This window comes from Myxocyprinus asiaticus, chromosome 49, assembly GCF_019703515.2.
Source record: "Myxocyprinus asiaticus isolate MX2 ecotype Aquarium Trade chromosome 49, UBuf_Myxa_2, whole genome shotgun sequence".
In the NCBI taxonomy this organism is placed as follows: domain Eukaryota; kingdom Metazoa; phylum Chordata; class Actinopteri; order Cypriniformes; family Catostomidae; genus Myxocyprinus; species Myxocyprinus asiaticus.
The window spans coordinates 20,376,465-20,402,352 of record NC_059392.1 but is presented as its reverse complement, the minus strand read 5'-3'; the positions used below and the strand labels follow the sequence as shown (position 1 = coordinate 20,402,352).

Sequence of the window (25,888 nt, the reverse complement as noted above, 5' to 3'; positions counted from 1 at the left end):
AATATGCTGGTAACTAGCAAATAGCAGTTCAGCTAGATGTTAACACTGACACGGAGTATGTTTACAAGCACACTTACAAAAAATCTAAACTAGCCACAAACTTGCCGCAAATTTGCCACTCATTATATTCACATGCAAATGAGCTTTTGATTCACTGCAGATGTTTGCCAGAGGTTTGCATCTCTTCACTGGTAGTAGTGTACCTCCAGTAAATCTTTGGCAACAATGGACAATTTGTCATAAGTTTGCCATAGAGCTCATTTACATGTGAAAATTATCAGTGGCAAATTTGCGGCAAATTTTTTTTCAAGGGTAACTACCGAAAAACAATTCAGCTACACATTGAGTATGTGTACAAGCACATTAATACACTGATAAAAATCTGAAAACACAAGAAAACTGCTTTTATCTAAGGCTTTACTTCATTGGATCATTCACTGCTTTTGATGTGAAAATGTAAACAGTCATGTGCACGACACTTGCGAATACTGGATAAGCCATTAAGAGTGTCGGTAACGGTGATTTACATGCAACGCAACTTTGGAGTAATAGGCAAAAATCTGTGTCGATTGCTCTAAACTGATCAAAATTGTTCATAAACCATTTAGGAACTTAACCTGATAAAGACAAAACATTTAAGGCATTTACTTGACCACACATGTCAGCATAATAGGCATAATCGGTATAAGGTTGTACATGTAAACGCTCTCAGTAATGCAAACTGTGTACTAGAATACTTGATTGTGATTGGTCAAATGCAGCAGTGCGGCCAAATATCTTTATAAAATAGTTCATTCCCATATTTATTCAAATGTAACCATTTAGTGAACACTGGTGTCTTTGTCATATTTCTGTTGCCACCATTTATAAAAACAATAAGACACTTGAGTCTGAGTGTTACAGTAATTTTACTACTTTCCATCGTGCCTGAGAACCAGTGGTAAAATCACTGTAAAGCATGAATTTGACTAGCTTATAATAAAGCAATATATATTGAGCAAGATTGCTGTTGTTACATATATCCCTGCAGGAAAAAAAAAAAAAAAAAAAAAAAAAAGAGTATATGTGTTGACATATTGATGGCATGTTGTCTAGTGGATATCAATAGGGGTCAATACATTTCTGTAATAGAAACCAATACAAACCATTAAATCCTAATGGAATATGGCCCAAAACGCACTACACTTGTGATTGTATTTGTAGTGGAAACCATTCTAATTTATATTGTTTGTTTTTTGTTTTGTTTTTTTCAGCAGTGATCAGAACGGCTATGACTATCTGTGGCCTCGTGACTAAAGCCAAATCTCAGCCATGCTGATATACGGAACAACAGCAAGATTGTGAGTGTGATGCTTTTATACAACAATTCAACAAACAGGTAAATTATATAAAAATTATACAAATTGTGAATATTTGTATATCAGCACTCTTGGAATGCTGCTTTTTCTAATCAGATTCAAGGTCCGGATCTATGTTGATCAATCTCTTTAAGGTAATATAAGGCCAATTTATCATGGTTTGTTTTTGCAATAATGGCCATCTGACTGTATATTATCCCTTACTTAGTATAAAAAAAGTGAATTGGACTGTAGCCATGGTCTTTCCAACCTGTGCATGCACTAAAGGCTAAGTGCTTGAAACTGTTGGAGAAGGCTCATACCCTGAAGTTACCTTCAAACCTGACCCTTTTCCAGTGAAAGGTTTTTGGTACAGTTTCAGAGGGAAGCCACAGCCACTGGCAGCCGTGTGATTTGTGATTAGGGGGAGGTTCAGAGCGGATTTAATCTGGCCTCAGGCCTGTCATTTCATAATTATGTTCTGTCCCGAGGGAGCACCCCCAAAGTGACAAGCGCGCTTGCTCGCAGTCTTTTACCAGGCCACACCAGATTATTGAGATCCACTTGAGCTGAGAAGATGCCCTTCTTTTGCAAAAGTCTATTCCCAAAGATCCCATGACACAAGGAGCAGCCCCACATTTCACACAGGGACCTGTTATCCAACCTACTTTAAAAGGATAGAACCCAGTGTAAAGCAGTCTCAACCCTTTTACCCCTATATAAGTGGTAATGATGTCCCTTTATATGTTTTACAAGCCAAACTGTTTGCATTGAGGTGATTTATTTGGACAGGGAACATTTATAGGCAGCATTCTTTTCCCCGCTACATGGAGTGCACTAAATCTTTGAGGCACAGAAAATGTTCACCAGATGACTGCAGTGTCATTGCATTTTGTCATAAAATATTAATAGATATAATTGTATTAATGACATTATTGACTTATGAACATAAAATACTACTACTACTAATAATAATAATAATTATTATTATTTTCTAACTTAAAGTAATAAGAATGAGATTTATTTCACCATAATGAGAATTTGGGGGAGAAATATGCTTAATTGCTATGCAACTAATGTCAAAATGATAAAATTATATATATATATATATATATATATATATATATATATATATATATATATATATATAATTGTATTAGCTTCTTTAAACACAAAATTATTTGTTTATTTTATTTTGGAATTAAATATGATTTGGACAATTATTTATTTGTTTATTTGTTTATTTATTTATTTCTTTATGTGATAGATGTTGCACGTTCACTGACTTTTTAAAGACATTATCATAACAGGGTCTTAATTCAATCCAGTCATGGTTTTCCACTTTAAATTAAGACAATCATTCATATTTCACTGTGTCTACCATCATACTAATGAAATTTTGTCTTTTCCTGATGGATTCCCAATCCATTTTGTCCTTGTTTTTGAAGTCCCCAGTTTCCCTTACCAAAATATGTCATTCCCAGCAATGAAAACCACATTGTCCCACTCTCCCAGTCTCTATTTACATTCAACGAGGCTGTTTTAATTTCTAATTACGCTATATTATACACCCCGTCAGCAGGGCTTTAAACATAATTTTCTTGAAAAATCATTACATTTGGCTCAACTGAGGGCCGATGGTAATTGCTGCAAACTAGTCGTGAGTGCAGGCTCTTTGGAGTCTGTATTTCATTGTTGAACATTTGTTTTTCATGTCACATTTTAATTAATTACCTAATTTAATCACATTCCTCCATGAGAACAGTAATCCACAGACGTTGGTGTAGTTAGGGCCGTTAGGTCATGTAATAACACCAGGCAGCATGTTAAATAAGCCATGTATTACATAACTGGACCTGTGTGGTAATATCTGTAGAGTCAAAGGTGAAATCTGGCTCGGTTATTTTACCGGTGACATGAAACAGGGGCAACATGTGTAAAATGACATGTTGCTTTAATCATGATCAAATAATGTCTTTTTAGATTGACAAAGTTAAAACAGAACAGCAGCTTTTCTGATAAAGGTCTCCTGTGGATATATTAGCAGCCTGAAATGTGGTCAAGTGTTACAGTATTATTTTACCGGAGAAAAGTGGTGTTATTGGGCAAAACGGGAAGCAGCCTTATTTTTATAAAGTAGTGGCAACAGCAATATGATAATGGGCATGTAACATTTACTACAAAACATTTTGTCAATCCTAATTTCACACGTTCATAGAGCGTTATTGTCTTTGTGCCAGAATTATTCTGGCAAGTCATGGGCTTCAACTATAAGTTTTCCATGGAAAATGTTTTTCTTCACCCCAAGCAGCTCTCAGTAGCCTGTAATCACTGAAGAAAGCATGACCTTAGCTCTTCTCCACTGGAGTCATATTTCACCGTCTAGTCTCATGTGATGACAAAGTAGATTTAACCCCGGTGCCAGCGTCAAGCCATGAAATCAATGTAAATTCAAATAAATCCCCAGAGGACCCAAGGAGAATGCAAAGACAGATGAAACAGGCTCATGTGTATTCATTTAGACTGCTATTTTTGGATGACAAAAGTCACCAATCTGATACTAAAGGCCTTTTTACGAGAATTAAATTCATAATGTTTTGAGAATAAAGTCGTGACATAACGAGATTAAAGTAATAGGCTAATATTTTAAGAATTAAGTAAAAAGTACGGGAATAAAGTCTTAGCATTATTAAGTTAATCTCGTAATGTTACGACTTTACATCAAACCTGGTACGACATGTCGGCGCAACATTTTTCACCATGAAAGGAAATGACATTTGGACGACAGCATTTTCGTGCCCTGTTAAAATAAATAAATCTACAGTTTCAAGAATAAAGCCATTATGTTTTGAGAACAATTTTATAATATAGGCCTTCTTACAAGAATTAAAGTCACAAAGTTTTGAGAATAAGTTGTAACATTACGCCATTAAAGTAGTAGGCTAATATATCAAGAATAAAGTACAAAATTACAAGAAAAAGTCTTAGCATTACTAATTATTCTCGTAATATTACGACTTTACATCAAACTTGCTACTTCGTGTCGACTCATCTCATAATTAAACGACTTTATTCTGGTAATGTTACAACTTTATTCTCGAAATGTTGAAAATGAAACAAAAAACAAAGCCCAAACGGCTAGTGTGCAATATTTCAAGTGTTCTGAAGCCATACGATAGCTGTGTTTGAGAAACAAACAGAAAATCAAGTCGATTTTCACCTAAAATGTCCCCATCTATTGTAGCACTCAAATCTACGAGATTGTGCCATAATGAATGATGAAAAAAACAAAACAAAACACAAATTATAGCTAGCTTTCTATTCAACACCTTATTTTAAGAAAGGAGATCTGTTTCTGCATTTGGATTTATAGAGGTTCTTGGTTAGCAAGCATTCAATGGGCACTGTCATATTAACTGCACAATAACATAAAAAAGTGGAACAAAGGCTTCTTTTAGCTGAAATGAAATGCAAAACAAATTCTGCCTATTTGGACCATATGGGTTGTGAGCTATGAATCGGGCCGTTGAGGAGGAACCCTGCTGTGGTTCCACATGAGCTGCAGACGTACCACATTGAATCCAAGACGTATCTTCTGGACCAGATGGAGAAGATCCAGTGTTATGGGTCAGAGGTCATGCTTGGTGATGAATGAGCAAATAAATATGTGTCCTCGTATCGAGTCCTGGAGCGAGGCACTCAGTTTCACATTCCACTGGACTGTGGCATTTCTCACGCACTGACTTCATGACGACTGAAGAGACACATGGTGAACCATCTGACAAAAGTCAAAGGTCACTGGCCTGACAATTTCAATAAAATGTTCAACATAAAGGACATCATGATTGACACTGCCGTAATTTTAGACTATTGCTAACATTTTCTTGCTATGTGTGAGTGATTTTATTTCTTAGGAAACAATGAAGAGAAAAGGGAGGAAAGGAACAGGATTCATACAGTATCTGGGTGTTCCTTCAACTACAGGCACATTTAGCCATATGGATTTCTAGAAAGTTCTAAAAAAAAAAAAAACGAACTTTGAGTAGTTTATTTAATTTGTCTACTAATAATTTCCAACAATCTATGTTCAGTACATGCATCACAGAAGATTTATGTAATTTTTTTTTCTGAAAGTTGTGACAACATATTAGAATATTATTTTTAAATTGACTTTATAAAAATTAATGCCTGAATCACAATTGAGTCAGTGTATTTTAATGTTATACCATTATAATATTGACATTGACCTTTTGAAAAGTTATCACCTGAATCGCAAGCTTTTTTCGTTATTGTGAACATAGTTATGGATGCAATTACGTCTCCCATGAACCACAAACAACCCAATTACACCGAAGAAGGTTTTGACAACTCTGAGCTACCTGGCCACAGGCAAAATGAAACTGTATAGTGCAAATTAATTTGTGAGCAGAATCATTTATCAAACTATAAATGCCCTATCCAGACTGAATATCGTCTGTCAATTAATAGCATATGTCTTCCTGCAGATTCATGCTCGTTTCAGAGAAGTACCACGTCATTCATGGCTTCGTTGGGCTACCCAGTGTAGTTGATGCTGTATACGAGTCGCACGCTTGTATCATTGCACCAACACAGAATTAAGATGTGTTCATCAATGGAATTTAATTACACAGGATCAATGCAAACTTTGTTTTTGATGGCCAGTACAAGGTCCTTGACATTGTTGCCAAGTGGCCTAGCTTCACTCATGACTCTCGCATCGTAATGGAGGCGTTCTTGACTATTTTCTTGACTTTATATATACACTCTAGGGTAGCGAAGCCATATCTGTGTTTGTATCTGTATCTGTTCATATGACAAAATGATCTTTATCTGCCTCTGTATTCAGATAGTACTGGGTGTGGGCAGGGCTTAAACCGGAAGTGAATCAAAACTAAACGAAACACCCATTTTTAAGTGTTATTCTTACATTTATAATTTCTATTAATAAAATATGCCTTGTATATGCCTTTTCATAATAACAGACTAATAATAATAATAATAATAATAATTATTATTATTATTATTATTATTATACAATTATTATTTAAAAAAAATATTATTTTATTCTTTTTTTTTTCTTACCAGATGAAGATGAATTTGTTAAATAATGTTATATTTATATAGCGCCTTACCTGAGTTCAAGAACACTAAACATTTTCAAACTTAGCACAGTTTAAAGAAGAAGAAAAAGATGGAGCATGTTTCATTTTCTTTGTTTTACATAAGGAGGAATATTTCCAATAAATGAATACTCTATGGAGCATTTAAACCTTTATGGAGCATTTGTTACTTTTTTTTTTCAGAATAAAGTCTTAACCAGTTAATAAGCGTAATCGCTGATGTGGATATAAATGTGGTCAACTTCAAGAGACGGATAGACGAGCTCTGACGTGAAATCATAATTTCAGGTCAGGAATTTAATATCGTGCTCAGGTTAAGGTTATAAATAAATACATGGGAATCACGTTTGGATCATGTGATACATTAACATAGACATTTCAAGAAGTGGAAAGTGTACATGATGTCATATCTTAGTGAATGTTGACAAGCTCCAGACGCACACAATTAACAGACCGCAAACGAGTCAAGACCGCGGCCATCCGATCTGAAATCACAATGTGCGCATTTTCATTCATAAGGTTTACACTTCAGAAATATTGACTGCACAGATTAATAAATTCATCGTAGTTTTGGATATGTTTATTTAAATATTAATATGTATGATGTAACCGTAATTCATTTAGAAGTCATTATTTGTGCCTTTCCGAATAAGGTTATCGGCTTCGGGCCAAAAATCCTGGGATTTTCATGCACAACAGTCTCTAGAGTTTACTCAAAATGGTGCCAAAAACAAAAAACATCCAGTGAGCGGCAGTTCTGCGGACGGAAACGACTTGTTGATGAGAGAGGTCAACTGAGAATGGCCAGACTTGTTCGAGCAGACCAAAAGGCTACGGTAACTCAGATAACCACTCTGTACAATTGTAGTGAGCAGAATAGCATCTCAGAATGCAAAACTTTTCGGACCTTGAGGCGGATGGGCTACAACAGCAGAAGACCACGTCTGGCAGTTTATTAGGACCATAGTGTTCCAAATAATGTACTAAGTGAGTGTATATTTTCCACTGTCTGTCTATAATGAACTTGCCTACAAATTGCGCTTCCTTGTCTACCAATAGCATATCCATAGCAACAAGGTCAACTCCACTCTAGTCTTACCTTAAGATTTCCTTAGTAAAACTTGCTCTTAGCAGTTTTGTAAATAGGTTTTAAGCAAAAATCCTTAGCTGGGAACTCTTTGGAGAAATCCTAGTGGTAAGATTAAAAAAAAAAAAAAATGTGAATATGGGCTCTTATCTAAAATTTATCTTTGTTCAAAACTTGTTTTAGTTTATTTTCAGATTTAAATGAGATTTTAATGTTGTTTAAAATTTTTGTACCCCACTGTATTCCTTCACAATACTGTCCAGGAAGCACTTAAACAAGTTTTTTTTTATAACCTGGCTGCTATCCTATCATTTTCAACCCAACCTCAGATTCAGTTTGGGTTTCATTTTCTTTGTTTAGATTATCTTCTATACACCATCTTCTCATAAACACTTCTGACATGGTTGTGAGGCCAGAGGTCATGCTGTGGTTGTGAGAAGATCAACCTTGGAGCCCACTTATTTTCGTGTTTACGAGTCTGGGCAACGAAGTGGATAAATCCGGCGAAGCAAGTAAACGTGTCTATAATGGCCGAACGACGCGTTTATGACCACTAGCCAGAGGCTGCAAGGAATTGGGGACCTGCAACAACTTAATTACCATTCAGCCAACAGGGGAGAAGAAACCAAAGAGATATCAGATCTTCCGTCTAGTTCATCTGTAATCCCAGAACCCCATTAAAAATAAAAATCACAAACTCTTTTCTCTCTCAACTGTTTCTCCCCAAGATATGAAGATATGAAATGGAGGGCAAATAGAAACTTTACTTAAGTTACGTAACTTAATTCAATCGACTCAATTGTGTCTATTTTTATTTCTCATTCTGCATTTAAGGTGAAATATTTAAGACAAAATTGATACTTAACTCCACTGAACTCCATTAAATCCCCTGAGTTATGAAAGTGCAACTTTTGAGCAATAAAACTTTCCTCTGGGACATCCCTACATTTCCATGTTGGATGTTTAAAAGCTGTGGTGGGTAATTACTCAAGGCCAGACAGTATATTCCACAAGTAAGACTTCTTGCTTGGAGTGATAACTTTGGGAAACTTTAACTTTTCCATTGACCTACTCTTGTAGGGCATTATGCCCATGGACAAAGTGCCTTTGTTTAGCTCCCAGAGATAATTGGCTGCATTTCAACGTGTTGCAAACATAGAGTGGGGTGTGAAATACAAATGAGATCAAAGTTAGCAAGATAAGATAAAATTTTAGATGCTCTATATATAATAATAATAATAATAATAATAATAACAATAATGAAATGCATGCATAGGGCAATCATGTACATGCACTGCTCATTAGCACTCGCCAGAGATGCAATGCCAATATCAAAATATGTAGGTAATTAATTTTGCTTTAACAATGGCACTGCTCAATATACTGTATACAATATAAAAATACACTTAAATTGGGTATAAATTAACATACTGTAAATTGGACATCGAATACACAGTACTTGTTATCACTGGCTTTGCTATACGCAACACATATTTTAAATTCATTTTAACCAACTGATCTCAGTTTAAAAGACTCTGGGCTGTCAGAAAAGGGTTAAACTTTCGAGGTACCGAGTCATGTGACAAAACAGCATGGCACTGACCACAGCAACATATCTGGTAAGAAACCTTGTTAAGTTTTTATGTTGAAACCTGTATGAGTCAAAAGAGTCGAGTCTCCAGTTTCATCTGATATGCCATTTTTAAAATTGAAGTGATTTAGCACGACAACACCACGCTGCTAAACTCAATGTACACTAATGTGTACTTTAGCAATTTCTTTCCTTAGAAATCCTATATTTACTGTGCATTATCAGATTGATAATCAATGGGTTCAACCAAAAGCTGAAAACATTTTGCTTTCAGAGGCTTTATATGGAGTTAAAAAGAAAATAAGGTGGATATAGAACTGTTCTGGGACCACACTGGAGGTTAAGTCATTTACTAAACAGAGAGAAAGGGAGCATACTATAGCTTTCCTATGCTAACTCCTAACTCACTCCTAAAATCCAAAAGTTCAGTTTCAGGATGCAGATGATGTTTGGACCACTTAACATGTTTAGCAGACATGGGACAATGGTAATTAGAACAGATTCAGAATGTATAATGTATAATTTTATTTTAACATTGTTGGCAGGGACTGGATGTCGGCCATTACTTTGAATCAGAAATAATTATGCTAATTCCTGTTGTAATGTCTGTAATGTCTCAAAAACGAGAATCGCCAACACCCTGGAAACATAATAAAAATTTGTATTAAAGATTTAAGGAGCTACTTTTAGCGTTAAAATTCTTCATGAATTACTCTTAGATTAAAAATGTATGAGTCCTACAATTAGGAGTGATACGCCTCTAATTTTTAAGAATTGCTCCTAAATTTGTGAGTTAGGAGCTACTTTTAGCCTTAAGATTTTTTGTGAATATGGGCCCAGGGTAAGGATTGACAAAGTAATTTTTCAATCTGTCCAAAGTAGATTTATTATATACTTATTATATATGGTTGAGTTGCATCATAAACACAGCGTTTAGTAAAAACTAGTTTGAAACTTGGAAAAACACATCTCCTGTCTACCTGTGTTTGAATGCGATAACGAGTCCTCGGCTGCGTCTGAAATCAGCAAAATGCTGCCTCCGAAGGCTGTATACAGAGGTAGTAAGGGACCAAGGCACGTCCGAATCCAATGTTCGTCTTGAGTGTATGGTTGGCATTCAGGGTATGGTCCTCCATTGGTTTGCCTCCTATCTATAAGATAGGACATTTTAGAAATGTTTCTTCTATGTCGGCTCAGTTATCATGTGGCGTCCCTCAAGGGTCGATTTTAGGACCCTTACTATTTTCCCTGTATAGGCTTCCTCTGAGCTCCATTTTTCAGAAGTACAGCATATCTTATCAATGTTATGTTGACGATTCTAAATTGTATTTCCCAGTGAGTGTAGACAAGAAGTGTTCATTTGAGAACGCCCTAAATTGCTTCAAAGATATTAAACATTGGCTGGAAATTATAAATATTTTATTTTTATTTATTTTTTAATAAATGAAAGCAAAACCGAAGTTCTGATTTTAGGTTCCTCCATGTCCTTGAATAGGCTGAAATAGGTAAATACATGATGCTGTTTTTAAAGGTATGTATTTGTTTTTTATTTTATTATGAGAATTTGCCACAGTTCTTCTATCTTCTGTCTCAATTGCTTCTGTCTCTTCTTGTAATCCCAGACTGACTCAGTACTCAGTGGGGGCTCTGTGGGGACCATGATAAGATTCATGGACACATTTTTGTTTTCTGTTTACAAAGCCTAGAGCTGTCACAGAGACCGGTGAGATTCTCACGACACTTATTTCAGTAATATCTTTCAGGGAGTAGGGAAATGTTTTGCGTATCTTTCCAAGAAAAAAATTGCTTACAGCACCGTTAAGCAATATATAATTCCTTATTTTTTTCTTTTGATTTTGGGTAGAAATATAACCACTTTTGTGGGATTCACCCATAAAGAAGCATGAGAAGGTAACATTTTTTTGTTCTTTCTTCAGTGGCGCATTATGTGGGAATACTTCGAAAGTCATAAAAAATCCTGAGGGCAATATACTGTGCTTAGAGCTGCCAATTTGGTATAGCCTGTGGGAAGTGTTTCCATCCCCCTTTTTTTCCACGTTAAAGTGAAATCACCTGGGATGCAATTAATTAATTAGAATCAGCCCATGCAGAGGGGCTTTGCACATGTGTTTTGGAGAGCTCTGTGGTCTCTGTGTTCTGGGTGATTGGGATTAATAATAAGGGCCAATTTGAAATCGAAATCGTAGTGCTTAATAGGCAGTGTGGAGAGGCAGCACTCCCTAAACCACTGCAACAAAAAGAGCTTTTGTGCTCATGTGTTTAACGATTACGCGGGATCAAATGCACTCATTTTTATTATGCATTGTCCTTTGAAAATAAATCTGGGATCTATTTTTGTATGAAAACTCTTAATAGATGAAATTGCTGGTTTAATATTGTGTGGATGATATGCAAAATATAGTCCTTGATAAACAGAATCTATTAACTCAGACAGGCATTTTGTGCTTTAGGCAAAAAAGCATGCTATTTAAATGCAAATTACATACTGTATGAATTTCATCAATGCAAACCGATGTCACTGTGAACTAGAGAAAGATGTCAGCAACTTTGGTTAAATTGCAAGAACGTTACATTTATACTGTATAAGAATGCAGCAACAACAACAACAACAACAACAACAACAAAGATGCATCGTATAACTATATAGCTGTTTTGTTACAAATTTTGATGTTGGTTTGACAAAACTTGACAGGATAGATGGATGGAAGAATGGTGTGGTCACTGTATAGCTTTAATTGACAAAATGGCCTACACTTACCTGGTCCTTCTGCATATGTGAATGCTTTGCGGTTTCAAAAAAGATCAAAACCAGAAAACCTTACAGATTTATGATAGTTCCTCAAAGAGAAACAAGCAGTCACACTGAACAAAAATACCTGCTTTATGATGCTTAAACAGTTCTGGTTTCCTTTTAAAATCATCTAGAATCTCAGAGGAGTAATGGCAGCCTATTAATAATGTGTGTAGATATAAAAATATGTAACTGCAGTAAAAAAAAAAAAAAAGATTTACAACTTCCTTCTACCTAGGTCTATAATGATGGAAGTGTTTGTCCAAAAACTGACCAACTACATTTGAAACCATAGAAAATATAACGTGCAAGATACATAATGTATTAGAGCCGCTTACAAACATATGTTACCCAACTAAGCATTGACTGAATATAAAATTGGCCCGTTGTGATATTGTCCCAGTTTCTCTTTTGTATCATGGCAGCATGCTGAAATTTGAGACCTGATTGAGCACGTCCAAATATACTGCAGCATATGTTAAATAGAACAGGGTTATTTTCTTACCAATTCATTCTTCAGACAGAAATTTTGCTTATTTACATGGATGTACATCTCCATTTTCAACAGACCTCACACAACTATAATCACCTCTTTTAATCATCTTCAGTGTTGTTCAGACCAGGGACATACCATCCATATTAGCAAGGTAAGCAGTGCTTACCTAACAGAAGGGTGAAAAGAAAATGACACTATGAAATATTTAAATAGAATTGTTAATATAAACTACTGTTTTCATTCAAATTCATCATCTTTCATCTCAGATGAGCAGCACAGACAGCTATTCCTTTATTTGCTTTGGCGCTAGCACTTTATTTTATGCTTTCTCTGATTCCATTGTTTACCGCCCTTTCATTCAACACGGTACGTTCATTTAAATTCAATCATGCCCGCTACTACAAATGGCCAAGGTAAGCATGCTTACCAAAATGAGTAAGCCAATCAGAAGCTCCTTCCTTCAGTAATGCTATCTGATAGGCTAGATTTTAGTTTTGTGTCAACACGTTGAAGTCCACGTAACTAATGCCTTATTAAGCGCTAAAATGGATATCTGCAGTGTAAGCATCGATGACCTACGTGGATTAAGTTAATTTCAAATAAAAATCGAGAAAGAGAGGCTATCGAAACTTTCTATCAAAAGAGAGGCTATCGAATAGCAGGCGACTTTTACAACAAAGTGATGGAGATGTTCATTCGCAAGGAAAGACACAGGGTTTTTGTGTTCAAGTAAAGGTAAGTCAATATATTTATCCCCTGAGTTAAAAATCTGTGTTATTGATACTAGGTCATAGATACTAGGTCATTGTTTCTGGTTTGTCTGAGGCTATGAAGTGGTGATCTGGCAATCGTATCCTTGTGTTATGTCTGTTTTATAGTCCTAACGTTAGGGCGCAGTGTCTGTTTTAAAATAAAAAAATTACTAAGCGATGTGGACTGCTGTGTCTATGTTACATATGCCTTGTGCATTCAGGTTAAGATTGTTGTCTTTGGTGGTCAGATTAGTTAATTGCTGCTGTCCATTCCAGTGGTTCTGAACTGTGGGAAGAGTGACGTGTGAGGCCTATGATGTTGAAACTACTGGCAATCTCTTCTTTTTCTTTTTGTTGTATGTCAAAACAAGCTCTTCTGGCATTATGGTCCATTGTATGATTTAATGGACATAAACATGCTCGACTCAATATATGACAGTCTTTAATTTGTGTGATAAGAGCAATATTATTGTCCTGAATTTAAAACAATTTGGTCATGAAATTCGCCACTGTGACATAATTGTTTCCATGACTGGTGAGACTGCTGGGCAACAATTTACGTCAATAACATTTCCGTGACATTACACTCACCCGCATAATGTGTTTTGGGCACAGCGTTCAATAGTGCGTATTAAGAATCTTTGATGCTTGCCCAGTCTCAAAGCCGACGGCACGTGCCTGGTGCAGACTCCAATAACTCTTTGCCAGAAGAGTTGAATAGCATGTGCTTATTTTCTTAAATAGGTGAATCTTGATGTCCATGTCATATTTCGCCTGGATATCAAAAAAAAAAAAAAAAAAAAAAAAAGAAAGAAAGAAAGAAGACTGTTTTTAAGACAATTAAGATTTTTTTGCATTGGGATATTATTGTGACAATTAAGCATGTAAATTATCATCACCATAGTTAAAAAGTTTCATTCTTATTTCTTTAATGCAAAGAAACATTAATATTGACGTTTGCTCTATTTCAAAACCTATTGCTGCCTAAGGAGGCATATCATAGGGCGCTATTTCTCCGTGAAAATAAATCCAAGATGGTGGATGAGTTGTAAATATACTTAGAATTCATTCAATACTGATAAATATTCAAACAAAAAAGTTCAGTGTAATTCAAAATTGATTATTTTACCTAATATTTGTGTAAGCTATGCATGGTTATGCTATTAGCTTAGCAGCATGCTAATGTCAAACTATACTGAAATCAGTTGTGAGTTGAGTCTTCTGTGCAGAGCACTGTTTGTACAGTTTCTGCTTATGTAGAGGCAACTCATGATGGTTAGGATGCTGAATTACAGGTGCTATAAGCGGTTTTAGCCGTTCTACTTCAACAAGAAAAATTACTCATGTCATTCACAAATTATTTCCAAAGTATGCGGTGATGGAGAGTGATTTTGTAACTGCCTATTTTCGGTGGAGGAAAGCGCCATTCTAGTGTGAATTAGAGGCGTTAACGTTGTAAAATCAATACGTTTTCAAATGCCCGTTTCCCAATCTGTGGGCATTTTCAAACCGGTATAGGTGTTTTTCAAATATACAATGAAAGTAGGGAATTTCAATGTGGAATAATACGTTTTCAAACCAGAAGTAGGCAAATCGTGTAAAGAAGTTGAAAAACGCCCAACCCAGTTTGAAAATGCCCACTGACTGATTGGGAAACGCCCATTTTTGTTCTACAGAGACACAAGTCTTGCCAACGTATGCAGTTTAGAGTGAGATTGCTCACTTGGTTTTGGAACATCGCAAATATTACATTTTTAAAGTATTTATATATCATGGTTATTTTTGTTGATTCATACTAACTTTAATTTATGTTGACTTCATTTAAAAAATATATATTCTTGTGTTTTGTTTTACTATTATATTTAATCAGAATCACAATTGAGAATAATAGGAATCATAAAAAGTAACATCCATAGCCATTACAGTAATAATAATACGATTTGTTGTTGTTTCATTACAGTAATTAGAATTTAGGGGGGAAATGTGCTTAATTATCATGAAAATAATGTCACAATACCTATATATATATATATATATATATATATATATATATATATATATATATATAAAAAAAATCATAATGGTCCTGAAATTGAGTAAAATTATAATTTAATCTTTCTGTTAATTTTGGGGTGAAATGTGAGCTGGACATGTTTTTGTGAGATTCCCCCCAATGCATCTGTGACTAATGTTTGGACGCAAGTCAAAGAAATTAATGTGTGCTTTCAGGTCAGGATGCAATCTGGACTGAAACGCTTCACACGTCAATCATACGAGCACGAAACACAGTTCTGCTTATCTGAAAGTCTGTATTGGCCCAATATTAAGAACTCCTACAGAGATCATATTCCAATGTGCAATACATTGTCTAAGGAAATGGAAATTCAAAATTTGTTATTAATTAATGCACTCAAATGTGTGAGCAAAACTGTTAACAGACTTCCCCTGCATGTGGATCATGTCGGCTTAAGTCATTTGCAGTAAACATGATCAAAGCATTTAGCAGGATATTAACCTGCCTTCCTGAATGCTGCTGTCACACTTTCTGTACAGGATATAAACTGCAGCTTCCTTGACTCCTTGTTGACCTCAAATGATTTCATACATAATTGCTTTATTAAGAAGCCCAGTGATGTGCATGATGGTGTTTAGTTACAGGACAATGTCAGGATAACAGGATAATGTCTTGAAATCTCTGGTTGAATTTTGCTAACAGCTGTGGGACTTTTTGCTGATAAATATTTAAAGCTGTCAGCTTATTTTTGTTGCCTGAGAAGGATGTACCAGGTTCCCTATCTGTCACTCACTCGACGTTGGTGTCGATGTAGTGACACTAGGGGTCACTCTTGGGAGCCCGAGACACCTCTGGTCTTTGATAAAAGGCCAATGAAAATTGGCGAGTGGTATTTGCATGCCACTCCCCCGAACATACGGGTATAAAAGGAGCTGGTATGCAACCACTCATTCAGATTTTCTCTTCGGAGCCGAACGGTCATGCTCATCGAGCTGAATAGCACTGTTCATTCACCTCTGCTGGATCTGACGGCGCATTTCAGCGGCTTCTCCCTCCTCTGCACTGGTGCACTGCAGAGAACACCCCTGGGCGCTTCGGCAGAAAAACTAGAGAGTATATTTTCTGAAAGAGCATTTTTCCCCTCTAAAAGAGTATATATTTCTCTAAAAGAGCGCACACACGGAACGTCTTTTTAAAGACGCGTCTTTTTAAAGATGCCTTTCCATTCGTGTGTTATTCCTGGTTGCGGTCGATTTCTCTCAACTTCGGATGGTCATGATCGCTGTCTTTCGTGTCTGGGCGCGACCCACACGGAGGCAGCGTTTATGAATGGCTCATGTTCTCACTGCAAGCTACCCCAGCGGCTCCCCGCCTTGGTCCTCCTACCTACGGGTTTGAGGTCAGCGCGGCTGGCGCTGGGGGCGATTTGGGGACCTCAATGGGATCGCCTCCGCCGGGTATCCCCCCGCGGGCCTCCCATTCCCCAGCACGCTCGTCTGCCCCAATCGGGCTTCCGGATGAGTTCGCCGGCTCGTCGCACGGCGAGTCTGGCTTCTCGTTCGAGGCCCGCGAAGATGATGAGCTTTCGAGCGCAGCGTCGGAGAGCGGGCTTGTCCAGTCGGACGCAGAAGCCTCAGCTGGGCTTCCCCCTTCGGGGACGGTCGCCCAGTTACAGGCCGACGCCGAAATGACGGACATGCTTTCCCGGGCGGCCGCGAGCGTCGGGCTAGAGTGGAACCCTCCGCTCTCCCCTGAACCCTCGCGGCTTGATGATTGGTTTCTGGGCTCGCGGCGCTGCTCAGACCGGCCGCGCCCCGCTCCAGTGCCATTCTTCCCGGAGGTGCATGAGTAGCTGACGAAGTCGTGGGAGGCACCTTTTACTGCCCGAACCCGACTCCGCAGTTCCCCCGCTCTCACTACCCTCGATGGCGGGGCGGCCAGGGGCTATACGGCGATTCCCCCAGTGGATAAGGCGCTCGCAGTGCACTTATGCCCGCAGAGCGCCGCCACCTGGCGTGGACGCCCTAAGCTCCCCTCCAAGCCCTGTAGGCTCACGTCGTCCCTGGCGGCCAAGGCCTACAGCGCTGCTGGACAAGCCGCCTCTGCCCTGCACGCCATGGCTCTCCTGCAGGTCCACCAAGCCAAGGCACTGAAAGAACTGCACGAGGGTAGTTCCGCCCCAGATTTGATGCAGGAACTGCGCTCGGCGACCGACCTCGCCCTCCGGGCGACGAAGGTCACAGCGCGGTCTCTTGGGCGGACGATGGCCACACTAGTGGTCCAGGAGCGCCACCTGTGGCTCAACCTGGTCGAGATGGGCGAGGCCGACAAGACACGGTTCATTGCTGCCCCCATTTCCCAGGCGGGCCTATTTGGCGACACCGTTGAGGACTTTGCCCAGCAGTTCTCGACGGTAAAGCAGCAGACGGAGGCAATCCGGCACATCCTGCCCCGGCGCGGCTCAAGACCCCGCACCCCGTCTGCTCGTCGCCAAGGGCGTCCCCCTGCGGTGACTGCACCGGCTCCGCCGCAGCCCGCCCCTCCGGCCCGGCCCCGGCGTGGAGCCCACCGCAGGAAGCCGACGCCACCCGTCTCTCAGCCGGCACCGAAGAACCCACGGAGGTCTTCGAGGCGCCCCTGAGACGGACAACCCAGGGACAAGGGAACCCACTCACCTGGAGCTGGTAGAAAGACCACTCCATCCCCCGGTGGAGGGCCGGGTGGAAAATCTTTTGTTGCCTTTTCGTTTGATTTCGCCGTACGCCCAAGTGGCTGCGGTACCCAACAGTTCAACAAAAGAGCGGCTTCCTTCCTCCCTGGGTCACATACCCGCTGTGTACGGTCGTCACCACGACTACCGTCCACGGGCTTTATCTTGCAGGATTGGCGCTCCAGCGGTGCCCTTTTCGCCCCTGAGCGCCCAGCTGTGGCACAAATCCACCCACGATGTGACAGCCTCCACGGGTCGCGAGGACAGGCCTCTTCCTCCCCCGTCCCAGGCTGTTCCGGGGGTGGTCACAAGGAGCCAGGTAAGTGCTTCGATGTCCCTAGACTCAGCACGGCCACGACGTGCTGTGGCACCTCGCGCTCCGCCCCGCCGCGAGGCCCCACCTGCCGGTACGTCCGACGACGTTGTCCCCTTGGTTCCCCTCGCACGGAATTTGGACGCATGGCTTGCACTTCCCAATCCGTCGCGGTGGTTGATCCGGACCGTCCGACTCGGCTACGCGATTCAGTTCGCCAGGCGCCCGCCCAGGTTCAGCGGTACTCACTTCACCTTCGTCAAGGGCGAAAACGCTGTTACTCTGCGCGCGGAAATCGCTACCCTCCTACGAAAGGGCACGATAGAACCTGTCCCTCCAGCCGAGGTGAAGAAAGGGTTTTACAGCCCCTACTTCATCGTACCGAAGAAAGGCGGTGGGTTGCGGCCAATCTTGGACCTGCGAGTACTGAACCGGGCTTTACACAGACTCCCGTTCAAGATGCTGACGCAAAGACGCATTTTAGCGAGCGTCCGGCATCAGGATTGGTTCGCGGCGGTAGACCTGAAGGACGCGTACTTTCACGTCTCGATCCTTCCTCGACACAGACCCTTCCTGCGGTTCGTGTTCGAGGGTCGGGCGTATCAGTACAAAGTCCTCCCTTTCGGCCTGTCCCTGTCTCCTCGCGTCTTTACGAAGATCGCAGAGGCTGCCCTTGCCCCGTTAAGGGAGGTAGGCATTCGCATTCTCAATTATCTCGACGACTGGCTAATCTTAGCTCACTCTCGAGACGTGTTATGCGCACACAGGGACCTGGTGCTCTCGCACCTCAGCCGACTAGGGCTTCGGGTCAACTGGGAAAAGAGCAAGCTCCTCCCGGTTCAGAGCATCTCTTTTCTCGGTTTGGAGTTGGACTCAGTCTCTCTGACGGCGTGCCTTACGAACGAGCGCGCCCAGTCGGTGCTGGCCTGTTTGAAGGCGTTCAAACAGAAAACAGCGGTTCCACTGAAACTTTTTCAGAGGCTCCTGGGGCATATGGCATCCTCAGCGGTGGCCACCCCGCTCGGGTTGATGCATATGAGGCCGCTTCAGCACTGGCTCCAGACTCGAGTCCCGAGACGGGCATGGCGCCACGGGACACACCGCGTGGCCATTACACCGGTCTGTCACCGTCTTTTCAGCCCTTGGACCGACCTCTCATTTCTACGAGCAGGTGTTCCTCTAGAACTGGTCTCCAGGCGCATCGTGGTCACGACAGACGCCTCCAAGACGGGCTGGGGCGCTGTTTGCAACGGGCACGCAGCCACCGGCCTCTGGACGGGTCCGCGGCTGCGTTGGCACATCAACTGCCTCGAGTTACTGGCAATTCTGCTCGCCCTGCGGAGGTTCCGGCCGTTGATCCAGGGCAAGCACGTGCTAGTTCGGACAGACAGCACGGCAGCGGTAGCATATGTCAACCGCCAAGGCGGTCTGCGCTCCCGCTGTATGTCACAACTCGCCCGCCGTCTCCTCCTCCGGAGTCAGCAGCACCTCAAGTCGCTGCGAGCCACTAATATCCCGGGCAACCTCAACGTTACAGCGGACGCGCTGTCACGGCAGGTTCCCCACAGGGGAGAGTGGAGACTCCACCCTCAGGTGGTCCAGCTGATTTGGAGTCGATTCGGTCAGGCTCAGGTGGACCTGTTCGCCTCCCAAGAATCCTCCCACTGCCCGCTCTGGTACGCCCTCACCGAGGCTCCTCTCGGCATAGACGCATTGGTACACAGCTGGCCCCCTGGCATTCGCAAATACGCATTTCCCCCAGTGAGCCTACTTGCACAGACACTGTGCAAAGTCAGGGAGGACGAGGAGCAGGTCATCCTGGTAGCGCCCTACTGGCCCACCCAGACATGGTTCTCGGACCTCACGCTCCTCGCGACAGCTCCCCCTGGCAAATTCCCCTGAGGAAGGACCTTCTTTCTCAGGGACGGGGCACCCTCTGGCACCCGCGCCCAGACCTCTGGAATCTCCATGTCTGGCCCCTGGACGGGACGCGGAAGACCTAGGTGGCCTACCACCCGTGGTGGTAGACACGATCACTCAGGCTAGGGCCCCCTCTACGAGGCGCCTGTATGCCTTGAAGTGGTCTCTGTTCGCTAAGTGGTGTTCTTCTCAACACGAAGACCCCCAGAGATGCGCAGTCGGATCAGTGCTTTCCTTCCTGCAGGAGAGGTTGGAAGGGAGGCTGTCCCCTTCCACCTTGAAGGTGTACGTTGCTGCCATAGCAGCACACCACGACGCAGTTGATGGTAAGTCCTTAGGGAAGCACGATCTGATCATCAGGTTCCTAAGAGGCGCTAGGAGGCTGAATCCCTCCAGACCGCTCTTCGTTCCCTCATGGGACCACTCCGTAGTTCTTCAGGGCCTACAGAGAGCCCCCTTTGAGCCTTTGCAGTCAGTCGAGCTGAAGGCACTCTCCCTGAAGACTGCCCTCCTGACTGCGCTCACTTCCATCAAGAGGGTAGGTGACCTGCAAGCGTTCTCTATCAGCGAAATGTGCCTAGAGTTCGGTCCGGGTTATTCTCACGTGATCCTGAGACCCCGACCGGGCTATGTGCCCAAGGTTCCCACCACTCCTTTTAGGGACCAGGTGGTGAACCTGCAAGCGCTGCCCCAGGAGGAGGCAGACCCAGCCCTGGCGTTGCTGTGTCCGGTGCGTGCTTGCGCATCTATTTGGATCGCACGCAGAGCTTTAGACTCTCTGAGCAGCTCTTTGTCTGCTTCGGTGCACAGCGGAAAGGAAGCGCTGTCTCCAAGCAGAGGATCGCCCACTGGCTCGTTGATGCCATATCTATGGCATACCTCGCCCAAGACATGCCGCCCCCGGTAGGGCTACGGGCCCATTCTACCAGGGGTGTAGCGGCTTCTTGGGCTCTGGCCAGAGGTGCCTCTCTAACAGACATTTGTAGAGCAGTGGGCTGGGCAACACCCAACACCTTTGCAAGGTTCTACAACCTCCGGGTGGAACCGGTTTCGTCCCAGGTAGTGGCACGCAACACAAGCGGATAAGCCCGGGATAGCCGGCCGGGTGTATCGCTTGCACATAGCGCCTCCCACCTCCTTGTGAGCTGAAGACGTGCGCTGTTAATTCCCAGTAGTGTTCACAAAAGTTGTTCCCTGGTTGATTTCCTCCGAGCCCTGTGGCAGTCGAGTCTTCGGAGAAACTCACTGCCGGCCCAGTACACGCGCTATCTAAGAGCCCGGTGCTGGGGTAGGTGCTCCGCATGTGGCGGTTCCCTGTAAGGCTAACCCCATGCGATCTATATCTTCCGCTAGCTCGTTTCCCTGCTGGCAAACGGCGTCTTCCTTCCCCTCTGCCCCAGTCTCCATTTTGTAGTACCTCCTCCCCCATTGGGCAGGATCTACCTTGAAGGCTCTCCACATGGTTGGAAAGACCATGTGATGTATTCTTCCACTTAAATATCCCCCCCTCTTGGGGCGAGGTGTGGTCTCCGCGGTGTCCTCCCCTTGGGAGGGACACCCCCCGACTAGACCTGGCGGCCCAGTCGGATAATCCCCCTTATTTTTTAGGGAGTGGAAAAAGAGAAGGGGAAAAGAGGCCACGACTGGGTTAAGCCCGTCTCTATCTTTGGGTAGTCGACTTGTCCCCAAGTAGGGCCGTTCGACACTCATAACTGTGTTGGGGGAGGTTACGTGTCGACCTGGTGCGCTGGCTATGAGGCACACAGCAAGTCTGCCCACCACACACCGCCAGTTCACGTAACATAGTTCAGCCTTGTGGCGTTTTGTATAGGGACCCCTAGTGTCACTACATCGACACCAACGTCGAGTGAGTGACAGATAGGGAACGTCATGGTTACTGGTGTAACCTCCGTTCCCTGATGGAGGGAACGAGACGTTGGTCCCTCCTGCCACAACGCTGAACTACCCGCTGAAATGGCCGGACCTTATATCGGCTCCTCAGCGTAAAACCTGAATGAGTGGTTGCATACCAGCTCCTTTTATACCCGTATGTTCGGGGGAGTGGCATGCAAATACCACTCGCCAATTTTCATTGGCCTTTTATCAAAGACCAGAGGTGTCTCGGGCTCCCAAGAGTGACCCCTAGTGTCACTACATCGACACCAACGTCTCGTTCCCTCCATCAGGGAACGGAGGTTACACCAGTAACCATGACGTTTACATGCAATGTTTTGTGCTACCCGGAAAACCTGGAAAATAGTCATATTTTGGTAGGCTTTCAAGTATTATCAAACTGCTAAAATTTTAAACAGAGAGTGAAGTAACTACTAGTTGAATATCACTCGATTTATCACGATAATACCATGTTATTGGACACTTTCACACAGAATAAATGAATCATTGCTGCCTGAGAATATCACATTTCTACAATGGCATTTGCAACAGAGAACTTGTATTTGTGTGATGCTGAATCTATGCTGCTAGGTGTCAGTGAACACAAACACAAAATTACTAACCTTTAATGATGTGAATAAAGACATTGCTGTCCTACTTTAAGACTTGAAACAAACTCTACGCAAGTACGTTAACATCACCGGTCCTACTCGACCCACCCTGAGTGTGATTCAAACTGGCGATCCCCGGCATGAGAATCGGACTTGCTAGCAACGAGGCTATAAAAGCCATGGCCTCTATCTTCGATTGCTAGTGCGTCTATTAAGGCCAGGAGAGTGAGGTTTACACACTGCACAGATATCATGTACCAGCTGGCTACCGTTACACTCACCCCCCTAAACCTCACTCCCATCTGGTCACGGCACCAGGGTCATCGGTCCTACTCAACCCGCCCCGAGCAGGATTCGAACCGGCGATCCGCGGAATGGGAGTTGGACACGTTAGCAAGGAGGCTATAAAAGCCATGGCCTCTAGCTTCAGTCGCAAGTGCATCTCTTAAGGTCAGGAGAGTGAGGTTTACGCACTGCACAGCTATTACGTACCAGCTGGCTATTATTACACTCACCCTCCAAACCCCACTCCCATACCGTTACCTTAACCAAATGCTTCTAGGTCCACAAAATCGATTTCATTCATTGTTGTGTTCCAAGATGTGCCAGAGCACTTTTCATAACACAAGTACACGTTGCATTCTCAGGGTTGCCACAAGGGGCGCTATAGTGAGCATTAGCATAAACTGTCTTTTTTTTGCAATCAGTTTTCTCTTTAAGGTACGTAAACTAAAAAATTTGTGAAGCTTTTCATACAACCTAATCTCATAGAATGAACCTTACTATAACAAAATTTTTGCATACTGACTTTTACGTGTGAATTCTACATTTCATGTAGTTTCCTGTTGAAATCAGCTGATAAAACTGTGCGTTTAATTCACTTTCACACAAATCACAACTACACCGGCTAATTATGACTTTATAAACACTTTTTTTTTTCACATTATTACTCACACACTATGTTGTGATATCAAAACACTTTTACTTTAATGCATCATTTTGATTTTAACACTTGTATTACAGACCCACCTACATTTACACTCTTATTCCAATTTGATTAGCTTCTTCGCAAGCTCGCTTGATAGAGTGTTGGACTTTGGACTCGGAGGACAAGTCAAGCACGCAAGCTGACACGTGAGATGAGAATGTCATAGAAGCGACTCAAGATGACGTGGTTGCTCCAGCAAAATTTTTTTTTTTTTTTGGACTATCTCTTAGGTTTAGGCCTTGGTTAATGGTAAGGATGCCTGTTTTGTGTCTACATCTCATTTGATTTTAAATTACTATTGGTTAGGTTTGGGTTACAGTTTTATGTCACGGAGGCACATTTTAGTCACTAAAACCATCTAATATTCACATCAAAGACCTCTTCTAATTATGACACCATTTCACTCTCTTTTGGCACCCCCCGCTGGACATTTCACTGGAAAACTACAGCCAAGCATGTAATAAGGCACATCATTTTGTTTTGCGAAAATGCTGCCACATTCACGTAATATTCATGAGACCAGGCTGTAATCATAACACAAGCACACGTTGCATTCTCAGCATTGCCACAAGGGGCGCTATAGCAAGCATTTACTTTTTTTTAAATTAACTTCTGTCATGGTCAAGTTAGGTAAAGTTAGTTAACATGCTTTTAGCTATCAACCTGAATAATACACTGGTTTAATGGCACACACATTTAAAGACAACCCTATTGCCTCTTTTAGTTCTGAGGTTTGTTACCACCACAGTTATGTCCAGGGCCGCCACTCCCTATATGCCGATTATGCTGTCTGTGTAGGGTACCATCCCCTTGGGGGGTACCAAAAACTCTACCGCCCTTCCTTGCATGTTATATGTTATCTATGGACCCGATAGCAGTTGCGGAACACTCTTTCTGTCAGATGATCGTATCGCTAGAGATTTAACACTGAATGCATTTTAAGTGTTTTAAATGGGACCGCACATTTGCAATGCACTGGCCACGTCTGGGGTTGTGTATTTGTGTAGATTATGTTTCTGGTCTTATCACCCTTTTCTAACTTAATCAAGTTCTACATAAGAAATCCAATAAACACCATCACTAAGAGGAGAAATCCATATTACCTGAAGCACAAACACTGTTTTAATGACCTCATAATAGGCTCATTGAATGTGAGGTAATGTAATGCATTGTTTAATTAACTCATAATGGGCTCACGGAAAGTGAGGGCATTGTTTGCTTGTGCCTTAAAGGAATAATTTATCCAAAAAAAAAAAAATCTGTGATTATTTACTCACCCATATGTTTTTCTAAACTAAATACAACCCCCCCCCCCCCCCCCAACCCCAGATAAATTAATTGATTAATTACAAATTAATAAAAGCACAAAAAAAGTTGTCAATATGATTAGTTCTTGCAAACTCGCTGCAAACTTGCCGCAAATTCGCACACATTGTTTTCAAATGCAAATTTTGCTTTGCAGCTAACTCTTCATTGTTGCCAAAGGTTTCCTGCAGGTTTGCCACTACTGGTGAAGAGCTGCAAACTTCTGGCAAATCATTTGCATGTGAAAATAATGAGTGGAAAATCTGCAGCAAGTTTGTCAGAACTCTAGATTTATTTATAAGGGTTTAATCTCAATGATATTATAGAGTGGACCAATTTACTTAAATTCATGGTACAGATTAAAAGTAGCTTCACCAGAACTAAAACTTACCATTACATGTCGGGACTTTCCAGTTAGTGATGTCATCAACAGAGACATATTTCATTCATTAGAGGTTCATCAGGTGCAATGTTCTCATATTTGGATGCTCCTTTTGCAACAACTTGTCCAAAAAGAAACGTGTTCTGAATTAAAGATAGGTTAATTCGCTGTCAAAGGACTAGGTGGGGAGTCTTTTGGGGAATGAGAGCAGTGGGCACACGAGCCAACAACTCCTGTCAAAAAAATTCTTACAATACAGTACTAGCTCAAAATCACTGTAAAATTTGTTCATATAGCACAACACAATTTTACACACATACTCTGTTATGTCTGTTCTGTTTCTTTAAAAGTCAATTTGCAGCCCGGTCTGCCTCACATAAGAGCGATACATTTAGACCCTTAGAGGAGCATTTAATGTTATTGTAAGAAAAATCTGCTTTAGGTTAAATGAGTTTTGCAAGGTGATGTAGCCATAACAGGACGTTTGGTCTGAGAAAGCTTCAACAAGGGAAGGTCACTCTTTTGCTGCCATTTCA

General features: G+C 41.8%; 1 pseudogene; it reads left to right on the top strand.

Annotated features, from left to right (window-relative positions):
* The first annotated feature begins 19,399 nt into the window (after positions 1–19,399).
* Positions 19,400–20,229, top strand: LOC127438162 (uncharacterized; annotated as a pseudogene).
* Positions 20,230–25,888: the final 5,659 nt, after the last annotated feature.